This window comes from Lacerta agilis, chromosome 13, assembly GCF_009819535.1.
Source record: "Lacerta agilis isolate rLacAgi1 chromosome 13, rLacAgi1.pri, whole genome shotgun sequence".
NCBI classification, from domain to species: Eukaryota; Metazoa; Chordata; class Lepidosauria; order Squamata; family Lacertidae; genus Lacerta; species Lacerta agilis.
The window spans coordinates 23351234-23359301 of NC_046324.1; positions in this window are offsets into that span (position 1 = coordinate 23351234).

The following is an 8068-nucleotide window of genomic DNA, read 5'->3' on the forward strand; positions in this document are numbered from 1 at the left end:
ATTGTACATACATACATACATTTGTATGTCACCTTTCCACAGTTCAAACCATGCACAAGGCAGATTACAAGAAAAAAAATATCCATAACTGCAACGTTACAAAAGTACTCCTAAACAATAAAAAACAAATCAAAAAATGTACAATCAAACCGAACAATTTCCACATAAAGATCACAAGATCTAAAAGTAAAGATACAAAAAAACCAAAGGCAACAACACTCCAGCCCAAGAATCTGTTCAGCAGCCTCAGCTTTTGTAGCTGGAGTCAGTCAGGGTAGGAAAAGGCCTGCAAGGCAGGGAGCAGGTCTTCCTGGGCTCACAGCCAAGAGTAGTGTAAATACTAAGCTAGATGGACAAATTGGTCTGACTCTCTATAGAACAGCATCCTACGATCCTCTCGTCCTAAGTGCTGGCTGGCCCACCAAGGACTGCTCAGTTCACCTTTCCCCAAGTCTCCAAATTTCCTAAAGCTATGATGCTTTGGATCATAGCTGTTGGGGTGAGTGAGATTTGCTGCATGCAGAGTGAATCACAGAGCAGCGAGGTGATGGTGCCCGCAATTAGTATTGCCCTGGCACGGGCTCAGTGGCTCTGAGCTTGTCCCCACGGCTGTCTCTGTGCCCCATTATAATGCCACTCAGCTGACAGTTGCCTTAGGATAAGAAGAGAATAGATTGCGGTTGGTTTTCTATTCCCCTTTCTCTTCCTTCCGTTCCAAATGAGTCCTAATGCTTCCTTACTTACGCATTCTCTCCAGATGATGCTGCAAAGCTGTGCATCCAAGTTCTTCCCCTCCACCTGCATTTCAGCACAAAAGGCTGGGATGGGAGAGCAACAGCAGTGAGGCCACACCTGGTGCCTGATGAGGGAAATGAGAAAAAAACACATCGCCAAAAGAAGAAGGGAAATAGATCTGCATAAAATTGTGTATGCTGATTTAATTATCAGTCCAGATTTATTAAGACACAATGTAAGGTCCTGATCCACTATGCTGTGTGTATGCTGGGAGGTTGGATGAGTCAGAGGATGATCAGTCTAGAACAGCATCACTGGGCTGTTCCAAATGCTGTTGAAGTCCAATTCCCATCAACCTCAGCCAGCCTGGCCAAACGTCAGGGGTGGGAGTTAGAGTCCAACAGCATTTGGGGGGCAGTGGATGCTCTGCCTCCACAGTTGGAAGCAGTAATGCTTCTGAATACCGGTTGCTGGAACCCACAGGAGGGGAGAGTGGTCCCGTGCTCAGTTCCTGCTTCAGGATTTCCCATAGCATGGATCAGTGGCGTAGCGTAGGTTGCCAGTGCCAAGGGCCACGTGGAGGGGGTGGGCAGGAGGGAAATGGACGGAGTATGCATGCACATTCAACTGCCTAACAGTGTCCACATCAGCCAGGAGATCGCAGTGGCAGAGTTAGGAAAAGAAGAGCCATTCCATGGTCTGGAGAGGTCACTTCCTAGTTTGCATGGAGAAGCTGTATTCAACAGAGCCTAGCGACGGAAGTGTGTTGCTGTATTGGGGCAGCACCGGGTGTTGAAATTTTGCTCCCCTAAAAATTTTGCACCCGGGGCAACTGACCCTGTGCCCCCTTCCACGTTTCACCACTGGCATGGATTTCTTTTCCAACTCTCTCGGTGCTGGTTGGGAGCAGATTCTCTTACAAGAAACTATCCTTTGAGCATCTGCTGCTCAGCACAAAATTGGACAGTGCCTGGGGGACAGAAGAGGGGTGGAATCTGCATCCTGGTATGCATGAACATTGGAAGAGCCTTGCTGGATCAGGCCAGAGGCCCCTCTAGTCCAGCATCCTGTTCTCACAGTGGCCAACCAGAGACCTGTAGGAAACCAGCAAGTGGAACCTCTCCTCACTTGAGATCCCCAGCAACTGGTATTTCAAAGGCATACTGCTTCTGACAGAGGAGGTAGAACAGAGAGACCATGGCTAGTAGGTATTCATAGCCTTATCCTCCATGAATCTATTTATTTCTCTGTTAAAGCCATCCAAACTGGTGACCATCACCATGGCCACATTCCCACCATACATCTGAAGCACAATGGCCTCACCTTAAACAGCTATGGTTTCCCCTAAGGAATTTCAAGAACTGCCATTTGTTAAGGGTGCTGATAATTGATAGGAGACTTATTGTCTTTCCAGAGCTACAATTTTCAGAGTAAGTTAACGTCCCTCTTTCCAGGGAGCTCTGGAAATTGTAGGTCTATGAGGGAGGAATAGGGGCCTCCCAGAAACTCTCAGCACCCTTAACAAACTACAGCTCCCAGAATTCTTTGGGGGAAGCCATGACTGTTTAAAATGGCATCATAGTGCTCTATGTGACCTACCTCTTGTGAACATTAAATCCATAGTTGAACTTTGCATATGTAAAGAAGTCCTTCCTTTTCATCTGCCATGAACCTTCCAACACTGGATGCCCCTGAGTTCCAGCAGTAGTACTTTCTAGTATTATGATTTCAATCTTGTTCAGAAGAGGACAAATAATCAGAGGTGGGGGGGGGGATTCCTGTCAGATATTTTAGCATGACTTTGAAAGTGTGACTAGAGAAAAGAAAGGCAAAAAAAAAGATCAGTTTTCAGCATTCAGCTGCAGCCGAGTGAGACGTACCAGAGTTTGGCGTACGTCAGCTGGAAAGGGAGTCAATTAGGGTAAAAGCACGAGTCAGAAAACACACAAACAATGCATATTTCATGACCCTGCTGGAGTCCTCATTTACATCGCAGTGTGCAGCTGCTGTGTGATGCATTAAATATGGTGCAATTCCTGCCTTGCAGCCTGGAAGCTGTAAGGAGCCGGTACCTTCACATGAGAGGCTGTTGACATCAGGCAGCTTTTGGCGTCAGCCAGACATTTCTACAAGAAGAAAGGAAGCTTTGTCGAACCGTTGGTTCACCTAGCTCAGTTAATACTGTCTGCACTACTGGCAGCAGCCCTCCAGGGTTTCAGCTATCCCAGACCTACATGGAGGTGTTGGGTGTTTGAACCTGGGACCTTTTGCATGTAGTTCAGGGGCTACTAGTCGGTGTAGACTGAGCTAGGTGAGCCAATGGTCTGGCTCTGTATAAAGCAGCTTCCTAGGTTCCTACTGAAGTTTAAATTGGGACCTTATGCTTGCAGTGTGAAGAGTCATGCGCCACCCCAAAGAATTCTGGAATTAGTAAAGGGCGCTGGGAGTTGTTAGGAGACCCCTCATTCTCTACATACACAGAGCTACAATTTCCAGAGTGCTTCAACAATCCATCTCTCTTCACAGGGAACTCTGGGAATTGGAGCTCTGGGCAAAGGGATAGGGATCTCCCAATGACTATCAGCACCCTGAAGATACTACAGCTCCCAGAATTCTTTTGGAGAAGCCATTTGGTATCATAGTGCTTTAGATGTAAGGCACGGATGTGGCCATGGAGTGTGATGTCGTTGCATGATTTAGGTAAGACAATAGCCATAGCATAAATTTAAAACTCATTACTTCTGCTGGGGGAGGATGCGGTGGAGTAAAGGAGAGGAAAAGAGGGGGGAAGCTGTAAAAAGACTTGGCGTCACAGCTCTGTATTCCAGATGGTCACATAGCCAATTATCAGCATGTGTTAATTCGGATCTTAAAAGTGTGCAGATTTGAATCAACCAATTAGACTGACTTCTTCCTTCTTTCTTTCCCCCAATACTCAGGGGTGGACCAAGACATTTTGTCACTGTGGGCAAAATGACCCAATGCCACCCTTCCCCCCCCCCACAACGATGCCCTGCTCCCAGCTCAGGGTCCCCACCCCTTTCCTCCCCCACCATCATGGTGCCCATGCTGCTGCCAGCCCCATCACCACAACTGTAACCTCACCTGCGGCTGCATCCGTGCCGCTGCTGTGATGGGCAGCAAGGGTAACAGGGATGTGTTGGCTGCCGGTGGGACTGGCAGCAGTGCACTGGGGATGGGGAGAGGGTCAGATCTGCTGCCCGAAGCAAATGGCTCCACCTCGCCTAATGCACAGTCTGCCAATACTGGCCTGAAATTAATTTAATAAGTCGTAGTTTGGGGAGCAATTAGTCTGATTGCCTTCCTCCCATTTCCTTTGCTTGTCCAGAGACCAGTCCAGAAAGTCTGTCATCATCAGCAGAATAGCTGCAGTGCAGATGTCTGCCATAGACTTTCTCCAAGGAAATGTACTCGCAGCAGCAGGAAAGGCACAAGAGAGAAGGGCGTCCAGGGGTGGGGAGGAGAGCTCAGTGAAGCTGCATCCTGGGCAAGCACCCCCTCCCCCCCCCCCCGCCGCCGCCGCCCCACAAGAGGGAGAAATAACAAAACAAAGAAAGACAGTAAGAAACAGGTTTGGGTTTAGGCTTTTGCCAGTGATGGCGTTTGAAATACCTGGTGCATAGGTAGTAGATTTAAGAAGGCTCTGCTCTGTGCACATGCCTGACACAGGGTCATAGTGCAGCTTTATGGTTCTTGCAGATACAGGTGAGGAAGGTCATAAGGGCAAATGGGGCTCTGTTCCCCCCCCAACCTCAGTCTGCCCTGAGCCAGCCCCCACTTGCCTGCCTTCTTTCTTGCATATAGTCCAAGGGCTTGCAGCACTGGGACCCCATTTAAAGCACCGTGATACCACTTTAGACAGCCATGGCTTCTCCCAAAGAATTCTGGGAGCTGTAGTTTGCTAATGGTGCTGAGAGTTGTTAGGAGACCTATCTGTTCCCCTCACTGAGCTACAGTTCCCAGAATGGTTTGGCAGTCATTGCTTCTTCACAGGGATCTTTGGGAATTGTTTCTCTGTTTGGGGGGAACAGGAGTCTCCTAACAACTCTCAACTCCTATACCAAACTACACTTTCCAGGGATCTTTGGGGGAAAGCCATGGCTGTTTAACATGGTATCACTGTGCTTTTAAATGTATGCTGTGAATGTGGCCTACAACTTGTGGGAATGAATTCCGTTATTTAACTATGCACTTTGTAAAGAAGTCCTTCCTTTTCATCTATCCTGAACCTTCCAACATTCATCTTCACAAAAATGAATGCCTGTCCAAAGCTGGACTTGCTGTAATAACAAATATCTCTTTGCATCATGGGTTAAATTGAAACTGGCAATGCAAATGATCTTCCTCTGCAGGTACACTTCAAGCTGCACTCACAAAAGGATTTGCTTGTTGTTGTTTTTTAGTTTGGGTCTCCTGACATTACTTGTGATATCAGGTGATTGACATGTAGGAGGTCCTGCCCACCTGTCAAAATGACCTGCCAAGATGAGGGAGCCACCTTGAATGGTTTGGCATAAAGATGGTATATACGTGTACTAATTGTATAATAAATGGTTTTGTTGAAAGGGGGGCATCCCTCATGGGTACTTTGAAATGGCACAGTTTGCTCAATTACCACATCTCATCCTCATGCAAATATGTAACCAGGCCATCTTAGGCACTACTGAAGTTTGGGAACCACGCAATGGCATCCCAAGGTCCTGAAATCTGCTTGCAAGAGGTAATAAAGCCCATCAGCCTTCCTATCTCGATGCATCTATATTGCAGGCTTTCCTGCCACCTGGTGGATGGATACAACTGCAGGCATGAACAAAGGAAAAGATAAGCAGATACATTACATGCCACAAAATATTGCAGTGTGTGGAGGACTCAATGTCAAGGTTCCAGATGGTTTTTACTTTCCAGGACACTCTGTTGCCTCCCCCCTGACTCTATTAGTCAGTCGACATCCCATTCCTTCTGAACATGCTCAGTCATCATTAGACTATTTTAATAGTGGCCCCCCTACTTAGGTCCACATGCAAAAGTGTTCTTCTATTTATTTATTTTTTTGCAAACCTTTAGGTTCCCACAAGCTTGCTTACGCCTCCCTCTCTTGTGAACTAATGGTGCCATATTTTACATGCAATAAACTTGAAAGGCTGTCGTCACGCAGCAGTTAGCTTGGCCACTGGTAGGGGACACTGCAAACTATGGCATGATGACAGACTGAGCAGCAGCTTTGGAGCGTGAGAAGGGGGAAACTAAAGACAGAGGCGAGCAAGGGGCTGTCCAAAGTGGGCAGTTCAGGTGAGCTGCTGCAGTTTGATGACCTCTCTTTGTAAGCAGCTTTTGATGTTGGTTTGTTTTTTACAATCAAGTAGTGTATACGTTTTTAATAAAATGAATAAGGGGAGGGTGGGTGGCTTTGGCAAGAGTGGCTGATGGAGTGAGGGGTAGGAGACTGGTGAGTGAAACAAGCAGAGGTGCAGCCCCTGGTTTGTTACATAAGGATCCACAGAAAATAGCCCTGGTCAAGCATGTGTGAACATACAGAACTTAAACTAGGAAGGGTGCATGTTCACCAGGCCTGTCCCACTGTCCCTACACACTCCCATTTCAGACCTTTGCATGTTCAGTGTCTTACCACTGTTCCCAGTTGTGATGAGGCTTCAGCCAGATGGGATCAGAAGAACTTTAGACCTTTGCATGGAATCTGTGAAGGTGTCAAGTGGAGCCAGTACATGTGGCAATAAAAAAGGTTTCCCTTCCCACTGCAGAGGTATCAATTTATCTACTTGCACTGGCATGCTTTCGAATTGCTAGGTTGGGAGGAGCTTGGACAGAGCAACGGGAGCTCACCCCATCGTGGGGATTTGAACTGCTGACCTTCTGATCAGCAAGCCCAAGAGGCTCAGGGGTTTAGACCACAATATTAGGGGCACGGCAAACCTACCCAATTCATATTTTCAAAAGTGGTACATGGACTGAAACACATATCATCAGGACCACAGAGGATTGCCACCTCAAGCTCCTTTACATGTAATAAGAAATTTTAAAGATGAAATAATGCTTGTGCATTATTTGTAGTGCACAGTTAGCAGTCTAGAAAAATCAGGACAGATGGATATTGTTGTCCAACTAGGTAAAGCTGGACTACAAGAAGTCTAGAAACTAGTACCTATTCCTTGATTCTGATTTAATGGTTATGTGTTACCTAGAAAGCTATTAACAAGTACATCTAGAATAATATTGCTGGGTTTGTATCATTTATTTGGCTAGAAGTTTCTTCTGCAGCTACGGATTTATGCTGTTTTGATATGATTCTCTTTTTTGCATTTAATTATCTCTAATTAAAATGTCATATTAGGCACTCTGGGAGGCAGCCCACTGTGGAGTGAGATATAGATCCCCTAAATTAAATCAGATAAACAAATAGAATTTAAGACACATACAGCTGAAGACATCTTGATTACCATAAATTATGAAAGGGATATTTTATTTGTTTGTTTGTCCACTTATGAATCACTTCCCATAAAAATATCTCGAAGTGATTTTGCAGTAAAAACATCAACAATGCAATGAAAAACAAGTTCATATATTTAAAAAGCCATTTTCAAATCCAGTACAGATACAGACTAATGTAAAGATATCCACTTAGAAATTTTGATGAAAAGGAAGTCCTTCAATAGGTGCTGAGAAGACAACAGAAATGGTGTCTGTCTGATGTGTAGATGAACTGATTTTTGCATCTGTTTTGTAACATGGAGAATGCAAAGTATATTCCATTAATCATCTGTGTGATTGCATGTTAGCTATGATTAGAAAAGTGTGAAAACGTTAGTGTGTATGTATGTGAAGACATGTGAGATATAAATTTAATAAATAAATCCAAGACATGAAAAGCAAAAAATGGGGGTGCACAGACCATCTATTTAAAGCACATGGCCTCAAAGAATCCTGGGAACTGTGGTTTATTGAGGGTGCTGGGAATTGTAGTTCTGCAAGGGGGTAAATCCTCCAGATTATTTCATGCTGCTTTTCTAAAGTCTTTTGCATTGTGTGTGTGTTTTAATAGTGATTGCTTTTTCCTTCTGTGTAAACCGCCCTGTGTCACCTTCCGTGTCAAAAAGCGGGGCAGGTGTACAGAAAGGTCAATATTAACAGATGGATCAAAACCTCTCCAGGCAGTTGAAGGCAGACACACCTCTTCATGCATCCCCTTTGCTCAATATTTGGACACACACGTGCCAATTCCTCTCTCTCCAGAGGCTGCGCCCAGGCGTCACCCATCCAGACACCGACGTGGTGTGGGGGACAGGGCACACGTGTG